Genomic DNA, 10,312 nt, shown 5'->3' with positions numbered 1-10,312 from the left:
CACTCCCAAAATGCCCTGCCCATTGAAATTAATGGGCAGCGCTTCCAAAATACCTGAAAAGCGATTCGGAAGCACCGCAACATGGGAGTTTTAACCTCTTCTTTGGGGTTAAAAGCACCCCGCTAATGGCCAAAAAGCGCAGATTAAACAGCGCCAAAGTGCAGTTAAAACAAACAGCGCTTTAGCGCTAATGGCCAGTACTCGCAGTGTGAAAGGGGTCTAAAAGGGCCAGCGCCCCTACATTTTTAGCTCCTGAAGAAAATTAAAAAAAGAAAAAACTGTTTTTTTTTTTTTTTTTAAAAGGCCCCTTTGGGAGTTGATCACGTAATTTATTACAAGTACAAATATTTGTTATTTTAAATTATGTCTTAATTTGTGAGATGTAAAATAGCCTTTTCAATTTCTTGTGATGGCAGTAGCAAAATCGGTACTGCTTGGACCTTCAAAGAAGGGGGGGGGGGGTAGACCCCAAAAGCTTGCCCTGAAAATGTAACTGTTACTGCAAATTAAAAAAGGGTAATGCGTTACCCAATTGTGTTGTTACAAGTGCACTAATACGGCTACAATCACTTTAAGCATGAAATATCAAATAGAGCAGGAACCAGTGTCTCCGTTAAAGTATTGTAAGCTTTAAGATTTGAATGTAATTGACATATGTCCCTTGTGTCCCCAGGGATGGCAAATGACGAGACGCATGTAGTTCCCCACCTCTGACTCAGTCATCAAGCTGTCCTTGTGACGTGCACCAAGCTCCTGTGTGTTTGCCAGTCCAGGTCTGTGCTTGTTTGCAGCTGTTCACTTGACTGCTAATTGAAACCTTTATTCAGCCTTTGAGTGATACTAGTTGTCTTGTGTTTGCCTCCCTTTTCTAAAAAAGCAACTGATCTTTTCAAAGCTGCCTCTGAGCTGAAGAAATAAAGCGAAATCCTACCTGACACGTACATCTGCTTTGGTAAGTTTCCTTTCAGTGCCTGTCACTTATTTTCCTTATTACAGCTCTGCTTTCTGGCAGCTTTGCATGGGTCCTGGATTTGTTTGCTTGCCTTTATTTTTGTGTTTTTTTTTGTTTTTTTTCTTACCGCTGTCATTAGGAGACACGTAAAAAGCTTTCTTCTGCGTTTATTCCTGGTATTTAAGATTTATTTTGATTTTCAAAGTTTTTTTTTTTTTTTATTTTTTTTTTTTTTCCACTAATAAAAGACATTAATGTAAAATAAAATAATGTAAAATAACTTTCCATCATTGGTTATATATGTTATAAAAGATGTCTGTTAGAAAAACACAAAAAAAAAAAACATAAAAGTAACGTGGAATGAGTTAATGCATGTAGCCATACATTTTTCCCTTGCTCTGTGTTTATGACGGTCTACTCATCCAAATGCAGCATGCAAGATATTTTTTCCTACCGGCTACAATGCATTGCATTGTTGCTACTAGCTCAAAATTAAAATGATGTATTTGCTCATATCTGTGGATTTCCCCCTTATGTTAGAAATCTATCAAAAAAAAAAAACTGCTATACTATTGTGGCTGTTGTAATCTGAGATTATTTCATTTATTCTAAGGCCAGTACATAAATGCAATAACCCAAAGTAATTTATCAGCAATAATGAAAACACTAAGGCAGTTGTTAAGCGATATATAGATTTAAATCCAATTACTATGTATGGTTGCCACCTCATCCCTTTAAAACCAGACACATATTAATTACACAGGTTCCGTGGCTGGTTAAGGTGGTAATTAAACTCGCTTGGTGCTTTATCTGCATTAAATTAGCCTTAAAACCTGTGAGTTCAGGTTTAAAGGGATGAGGTGGTAACCTTATTACTATGGGTTTCTGCACTTTACATACCATGAATGCTTTTTCTGCTGACTTATTCAAAGAACTATCTTTATATGTCAACATACTTTCTATGTATAATTTGGTAACAGCTCAAAGAGTAGGGATGTGCAGTAATCAACATTATCAAATAAAGAAAATGCTTTTATTATTTCAGCATAGTAGTAGTTTTCTGTTGATCAATCCTGAGTGTCAGATTTTGTGGCTTCAAGAAGTCCACCAGATAATGTCACACGGTTCGATCGACATATGACCGAGTGTCTGATTTTTGTCAAAAGTACGTGTGCAGGATTTTGTCTAGCATACTATCCGCAAAGTGTCGTTCGACAAAACACAAACGTAGTGACTTACTACGAGCGTATAAAGAGGAAGTTAATTTCTCGAGCGCCACCCTTAGGGCCCCTTCTGTTAATTTCGTGTTAGTAAAAATTTTTTTGAGTCGCGATTTTTAGATCATTCCTGATCGTCAAATGACAGTTTGGGAGTAGGCAGTTACATTAAAAACAACACAATGGAAAATTAACAATTACAACATAGTTGTATCTTTGATCTTAAAAACTACAGGATAATGGTGTTGTGGTAACTTCCCCAAAAAAATCAAACAACCATAATGTTAATAATATTATTTACATCACTACAAAACAAAGGCCTTTTAAAATAGGTTTGGCATAACGATATCACCAGCAAAGCAGCTTCATTATTATCCCATTAAAGAAGATGAGACTGTGCGCTGCATTTTGACATTTCATCAATTGCCGCGTCACAAATGTTAATTCTAATTTAGTCGTTTTACACTACCGAACTCTTCCGGGTCATTCCTTTATTCTGATCATGCGTATTTGTACTTTTGACTTTTGTGTGACGCTTTCTGTACTGACCATCTGAAAATCGGACTTTAAACTGTCGTTCGTCAAAAATGTACTAGTCTGCTTATCCAGCTTTTGTCTTACCCCTGGAATGCATTGGCCCTGTGATCAAATCTTTTATCCTCATTTGAAGTAAATTCATATCTGGGAGACTAACTTCTGGCGTGGCGCTTCAGATGTACTCATTTACAAACCAGGGAAACTGAAAATCTTTTGGCATTGAGAAACTGCCATCAAAGAAACCAGAAATTCATCCAATCGGTACTACTACTCCTAAAGCAATTAATTTAAAGCAAGATAATTCTGGAGTTAAAACATGACCTTACCACTTTTTTTGACTGCTGTCTGTGTTAGGGAGTTTTACTCTGATAGTCCTGACCACCAACAGAGATGAGCTTGAACATCCTCCTAACTCTTCTGGAGCAGAATTCTACATTTGCATTTTTTTTATTTATTTTTTTCACTTCATTTTACGTCATTCCCATCCATCCTGCAGCTCATGTAAACAAATAGGTGGGCTTGGAGTAAAACAAATTGTAGATTCAAAGTTTAGCAGATGCCCAAACTCAATGCTAATCTGTAATAAGGATGCACTGCTGCGTGTTTGCATACTCCACGTGCAGAGCCCGCCAGGAAGTCAGCGCAGTGCTAATCACAGGCAGTGAGACATTGCCCCAATGCGCGGCTTCACCGACTTCCTGGCGGGCTCTGCATGTGGAGTATGCGAACACGCCGGAGCTAATCCTTAATCAGAATAAGAGTAAGGGTATAGACAGGGAATCTTACAATGAGGACACTTGTTTCTGTGATATAAGTTCACTTCCTGTGGAGTCTACAAGAAGGGAGATGATAGGGGAAAAAAAGACAGGAGGTTTACCCCCCCCCCCCATCATCCAAAATAGTGTACGTTAACTTTTTTGCAGTACTTTGCACTTGCAGCATTACATGGAAGTGTTCATGTTTAATCCCCTCTGTCAGGGTCTCATACAAGAGACACGTGCAGGCAATGAGCTTGCATATATTGTCTACCATCGATCTGTTTTACAAGTCCATGATTGACACTCTCCCCCTCTGCACAAAATAAACAAACCTAAGACCCATTTTACACAGGCTTTCTGATTAGGTCAATCTGTCAGCTTTTCAGGTGGTCCTGTCAGAAGCTCCATACAGGTGGATGTATTCATTCCCATTTTTTCCAGGACGTAACATGATGGATTGGAGGTGGTAGCCTGACATACAACAACATACAGCTGCTGTCAAAATGTAGAAAAAAAAACTGAGCAGAACTTGCCCATGTGAAAGGACCCTAAGTTAGAGCAAAAGTCCAGCACAGCACTGAGGATGTGACCCTGTAGTCTATGGCATGGGTGCTCATCCTGTGGCCCTACAGCTGTTGCAGAAGTCTCCTGAGGCATTTCAAAGCTGACAGTTACAAGCATGACTCCCAAAGGCAGGGGCATGATGGGAATTGTAGTTCGGGAGCAACTGGAGGGCCACAGGTTGAGCACCCATGGTCTAGGGGTCTGTACTACCAGAATTTATCAAACCTTGGATATACTACTTAGCAAGTCATTGGTCAGATAATGATAACCTTATTTCAATGTAATACCCATTTCCTTTAGTGCCACATTTTATTGTACGTTACTGCAATGTACATTACCACATGGGCATCGGTGCGATGCGTACAGGCGCAGTTCATTTTGAATAGCGTCCTAAAACACTTGGGCTCCTTTTCACACCAATCAGGTCCGACTGTCCATTTTTCAGCTGGACCCATTTGGACCCTCCATTCTCCTCTATGGGCAGTCGGATGTAAATAGACTTGTGTCTGTTTACCCCTGGCTACCTCCTGGGTCTGATCCGGCAAAAAAAACCTCAGAAGGAGATCCTCCTCCCTTCCATCTAACTGCATGAGATCAGAGGGTAGTTGGGTGTAAATGGACAGCTGGTCAGTTTACATCTGGCTGCCAATGGAGCAGAGCAGGCTGTGTCCATGCCCACTCTGCCTAAACGGAGCAGAAAGGAACCTGTCATCTGGCCTCTCTTCTCTACTCAGCAGGGGATCCGCTGCCAAATTCCGTGCTGAGCTATGACTAAGCACTAACATACGGTGTGAAACGCGTTACTATATCCAGCTCTGCCTTTGTACCATATGGACTGAATTTGGATTTTAATACATTTTTTTGAATAAAGATGTTGTACCAGTGTGATCAGAGGGTAGTCAGGTGTAAACAGACAGCTTGTCCGGTTACATCTGGCTGCCAACGGAGCAGAGCAGGCTGTGTCCATGCCTACTCTGCATAAGCGGAGCAGAAAGGAACCTGTCATCCGGCCTCTCTGCTCAACTCAGCAGGGGATTAGCTGAAAGATTCTGTGCTGAGCCAAGCCAGATCTGCCCCCCCCCCCCCCCCCCCCCCCCCCATGAAAGGGCCCTAATCCACTATATTACAATGTACTTGTGTTTTAGTGCAGGAAAACACACAGTTGTTAGACTATGTGTTATGATGCAGTGGTTGATTCCAAATGGTACAGGTTCATTTTTTCCATCAGTTGCGCTGACGGCCTATTCAGAATGAATGGGATGTCTTAACGTAAAGCTCCTCAATGTACAAAAAATAGATGTGCTATCTCAACGCGTAATGTAAATGGGCCCTCACTGTTAGAAACTGACATGCGTTCAATGTTTATTTTCTTTGTCGGTGCAATATATTTTCCTGCACAGTATAGAAATGTAAAGAGTGCATCTAGAAATCTCACAGATCTTCAATGCCAAAAGCTAAATGTCCTATTCTGGTTGTCTTTTCTACAGCCTAGCTGATCTGTCACCTGTAATCATCTTCATCATGCTTCCTTATTGTCTGAGAAATCCATACAAACAGCCTGACTCTGGTCAAACAGAATGTTTGTTTTGGGCTCTTGTGTGTGAGGGATGATTATTTAAATAAAAAATCCAGTATAAGGCCCTGTTCACACCTGTGCATTTATGTGTGATTAAAATAATCCTCCTTGCTGCATCTTTGATTTGCTTTTATGAATACGCACGTTCTTCAGAGCTCAGTGATAACGTGCCTAAAATGCAATACACTGCACAGACGTAAACCAGCCCTGAGACTGGGTTCATGCCTGTGCATGTTTGTTTTTTAGGGGGTTTTGATGCGTTGTTTTTGTTTTGTTTTTTATGCTCACATTACAGTTTATGGGGGCCAAAATGCATTATGTCACAACAAAAGAAGCAAAACCTGAGAAGAAAAGAACTTAAGATGGTTGTAAAGCCACTGTATCATAAACATACAATCCCCTCTGTTAGCTAACATTATGTGTTCCAGTGTCTGTACTTTATAAAAAAAAAATGCAGATTTCTACCTTATTTCAGAGCGTCTCCCAGCACTCACGTGATTGCACGGTTCTCTCCACTCCCAGGCAGACAACTACATCAGGAGGGGCTGAGAACTCCCACTGACGTCAGCCAGGAGGAGACAGCCAAGCGGTCACGTGAGCTCCAGGAGGTGCTGTGAAATAAGGTAGAAATCAGCATAGTTTTTATAAAGCACAGACACTGGGACACATAATGTTAGCTAACAGAGATGACTGTATGTTTATGATATTATAGGGGCAAGAAGGAAAGGGGCGGGGAGCAGAGCAGCACAGGCTATCTGACAGGCAGGGAGGGAGGGGGAGAGGTGGACAGAGGAGAGCTGTGGCTGACAGAGGCACGTAAACTGACTATGGTGTCAGGGCTCAGCAGCCATGATAAATCGTGGTCAGTTTACAGCGGGGGAACCAGGCAGGATCAGCCAGGTATTTCAGGTTATACAACAGCCCAAATTACACAGCACAATCACTGTGCATGCTTTAAGGGAACATGATAAAAAAAAAAAATTCTGGGGGGGGGGGGGGGTGGTTGGCATCATGGAGTAAAATTTTAAGCCCACTGCTGCTACATGAAAAGGAGTGGCAGTCATGGAGTGGCCCCCATTATCTCATGGGTCCATGGTTTATTGGTAATACTTAGAAATGCACTTAAAACTTAAAACACAACACAACTAACCTAAACCCACAAAGTTGTGAACTAGCCCAAAGCAATCAGTAATGGAAGTCCGTTGAATGCACTTGGGTAAGAATATCAATTCTACATATAGGATAATGGTAGCTGTTGCATGATGGTGTGTGTGTATATAGTCAAAAAAAGTTTTAATCTTTGTATGATTTTCTATAGTTATATACTCAATATGGTGCAGCACCCTCTTGTGTGTGCTACTAGAAGCGTAGTGTAGGTAAAACCATTTGGCTGGCTCTAGGATTAAAACCTAAGTCACTGCGTCTGGGTCAGGGCTGAATGACTCATCCTGACAGCTCTCTGGTGTCTCCCCCTGGTATCTGGAATATTGGAGAACATTCTAGATCTAGTGGATGGAGGTGAGGAGGAGCTGTTATGAAGATTTATGGAACCTCAGCCAATCCCTAGGAGTGGGCTGGCAGGGGACTGAGAAATTTCCATAAATAGACTTCAGCCATGCCAGCAAGGGGGTTGTGTGGAAGATGGAGTGCTGAGGAGAGGCTGTCTGTGGTCCTTGAGGGACCCCTGCCGGGGAAGGGTTTTACCTCCAGGCTTGATTTCAGGATAACTGGTCTGAAAGTATCTGGAGGGATTCATGCTGGAAGAGTCAGTCAAAAATGCACCGTGCAGTGTTTTAAAAAAAGTTCCTGCACCTTTCTAAAAATTGCATCAGTGGAAACTACATAGATGTGAATGTAACCCATAAGAACTAATGTTAAATGAACTGTAGAGTAATTCTGCAAAAGCACTGCAAAACGCATAGGTGTGAACATAGCCTTTCAGCTTTCTGTGTGTTTTTATGTGAATTGTGGCTCAAATGAGCCCTGATATTTGCCTAGGCTGAATGCACCTTTCAGTCTGCTGCAGACAAATGGAAGCATTTTCACATGCGCCCCCCCCCCCCCTTCAACCCAATTCCAGTGATCAGATAGCAATAATGTAACATTGTAGCAAGTCACAAGTTGAGAAGGAGATCTGTGTTTAAAGAGACAACCTGCACAGATTACAGGATTTAAAGAGGAAGTAAACTTCCTCCGCTTACATTTACCTATAGGTAAGCCTATAATAAGGCTTGCCTATAGGTAGTAGAGGTGCGCGATTAATCGTGAAATGATTGCGATCTCGATTCACCCCCCACGCGATCTAAGTTCTGGGTGACCCGCGATTTTCTTTTAGTGCCGCCGGTTCCGCGTAACCAGCGTGGAACGCAAATGACGGATATCGGAACCAACGTCAGCCACCGGAACTAATGTCAGTCATTGGAGCGTGCAATGTGGCGTGTCTCTGCCTGGTTGTGGGCGGGTACAGTGGCCGGGAAACAGCAGTGTGAGTACGCACTGCTATACACAGTAGTAGGGGTGCAACGGATCGTCACCGATCCGTGATCCGAACAGGTCACCCCGCTCGGATCGGCACATGCCGCACTCAGCGGAGCGCTCTGCGGTCTCGGCCTTAGGAAAGGCCACGGCTTTGGCCTAGCTCCGAATCGGTGGACATCTTTCTACACCCAGGCTGTTTACACTGTGATCGCGCAGACGGAGCGATCACTTGTAAACAAACCGGCGTCATGTCATGACGCTGTTTCCTCTCTCCCCCTCTGTACTAATCTGTACAGTGGAGGGGAGAGATCCAGAAATGGAAGCAGCCATCCCTCCATACCCTGCAGTACCCAGCAATACCCTGCCAATACCCTGCCAATACTCTACAATACCCTGCCAATACTCTACAATACACTGCCAATACTCTGCGACACCCTGGCAATACTCTGCGACACTCTGGCAATACTCTGCGACACTCTGCCATACCCTGCCAATACTCTGCCATACCCTTCCAATACCCATCCTGCCAATACTCAGCCTCAGCGATACCCTGCCTGTAAATTTTTCAAATAAAACAATTTTGAGAGAATCGTGATCTTCATTCTAAGCAAAAGAATCGTGATTCTCATTTTTCCCAGAATCGTGCAGCTCTAATAGGTAGTGAAAATATTTCCTAAACGTGCACCATTTAGGAGATATTTAGTAAACATGTGGCCAGTGACATCACTGGCGCATGTGCACTGAAGAAACGGGCACGGATGGCTTTCCTTCCAAGCCTTGTGCCATGAACGCATGCATGGGAGTGATGTTATTGTGGATCCGGCCAATCACAGCGCTGGAGCCTGCGGACCATTGAAGAAACTCAAGGAAAAATGTCAGCCGTCTCCGAGATATGTGGGCGCCGCTGAGAGAGCTTTGTGCTTATGTAAGTATTGCATAATGAGCTAGTATGTGATGTATACTAGCTCAGGGATAGGAGGAATCTCCGGGCTTCCTTATTGTTCTCATCACCAATGTCACCAAGAAACTGAATATATATCCAACATTTGCAGTTGCTACGAAAACCGCAATATTGGGGGAATATTAGGGGATGGGAACCATTGTTCTCATGACAGAATTCCTTCCCATTGGAAAGATAAAATCTCACTTGAATCTACCAGAAAGGAAGTGTAAATAAATCTCCATCAAACACAGTAGATTAAAAAAAAAATCTGATTTGAGACTTTACGCCCAAAATAATAATAAAAAAAATTTTTTTAGCTTTAAAAAGGCCAACATTATATTCGAATAACTGTAAAATGGAATAGACAATACCATATTTATTAAACCTTTTCTTTTAACTCCCCCATCCAGTTTTAAAGCTGAGTTCCCAATATGTCTTTGAAGTAATTCTTCCCACACAATGTTCTTAAGTACATAATACATTACTTGTTTTGTACAGATATGAGGACACCTATGATCAAGTATGAAGTGGAGCCTAGAACAGAACACTGCTTGCATCATTTGCTGATACGGCTGACACTTGTTTACTTTTGTCAATTTATAGATTAGGGTATTTGTGTTTTAAGTCAAGGATATAACTTTCCATATGTGCACAAATATCCAAAGTGAGAAGTGTCGGCGAGAAAGTTTAAAGGATATGTAAAGGTTTTTAAAAAACAAAACAAAAACAAACATGTCATACTTCCTCTGTGCAGATGGTTTTGAGATGAGGTGAGATCCTCCTCTTCTGGGGTCCCTCAGTGGCACTCTTGGCTCCTCCTCTTCTAGAGTGCCCCATTGGAGAGCCACTCTCCCTCGGGGCACTTGTGAGGGTGTGCTCCCGTGTCCTGCTGCTGCGCCTCATTGGATATGATGGACAGCAGCAGGAGCCAATCTATCCAATCAGGACCCGAGACACCGGCTGGAGTTGGTGTGCTTATCCCCATCCCTGGAAAGACCGGGTTCAGGTAAGTAAAAGGGGGGGTCTGGGGGGCTGCTGCACCACGGGACGGTTTTCACCTTAATGCATAGAGTGCATTAAGGTAAAAAATACTGAGGTTTACAACCCCTTTTCTATGATTATTCTTTCATGCTCTTAAGTTTTGTTTTTTTTGTTTTGTTTTGTTTTTTTTCTCAAGCACCGTGAATGTATGCTGCATAGGGATTATTATACTAACTGTTGCTGCTGTTGGATCTAGAGTAAGATTATATGTATCAATTACTTATGATAGATTACATTTCACACACT

The 10,312-nt window shown here is 42.3% G+C and overlaps 1 protein-coding gene across 3 annotated transcripts in view; it reads left to right on the top strand.

Annotated features, from left to right (window-relative positions):
* The first annotated feature begins 673 nt into the window (after positions 1 to 673).
* Positions 674 to 10,312, top strand: part of RPH3AL (rabphilin 3A like (without C2 domains)) — a 296,941-nt gene continuing 287,302 nt past the window's right edge. For 2 of the 3 annotated variants that reach the window (XM_077482244.1, XM_077482239.1), the window contains exon 1: positions 780 to 952. The gene's annotated coding sequence lies outside the window, so the exon portion shown is untranslated. The other variant, XM_077482240.1, reaches the window with a different exon arrangement.

The sequence above is a fragment of the Lithobates pipiens genome, unplaced genomic scaffold (genome assembly GCF_037356315.1).
Source record: "Lithobates pipiens isolate NorthernLeopardFrog02 unplaced genomic scaffold, aLitPip1_a1.2 Scaffold_16, whole genome shotgun sequence".
In the NCBI taxonomy this organism is placed as follows: Eukaryota; Metazoa; Chordata; class Amphibia; order Anura; family Ranidae; genus Lithobates; species Lithobates pipiens.
Note: the sequence above shows the minus strand (reverse complement) of the source record. Positions and strands in the feature narration are given on the sequence as shown.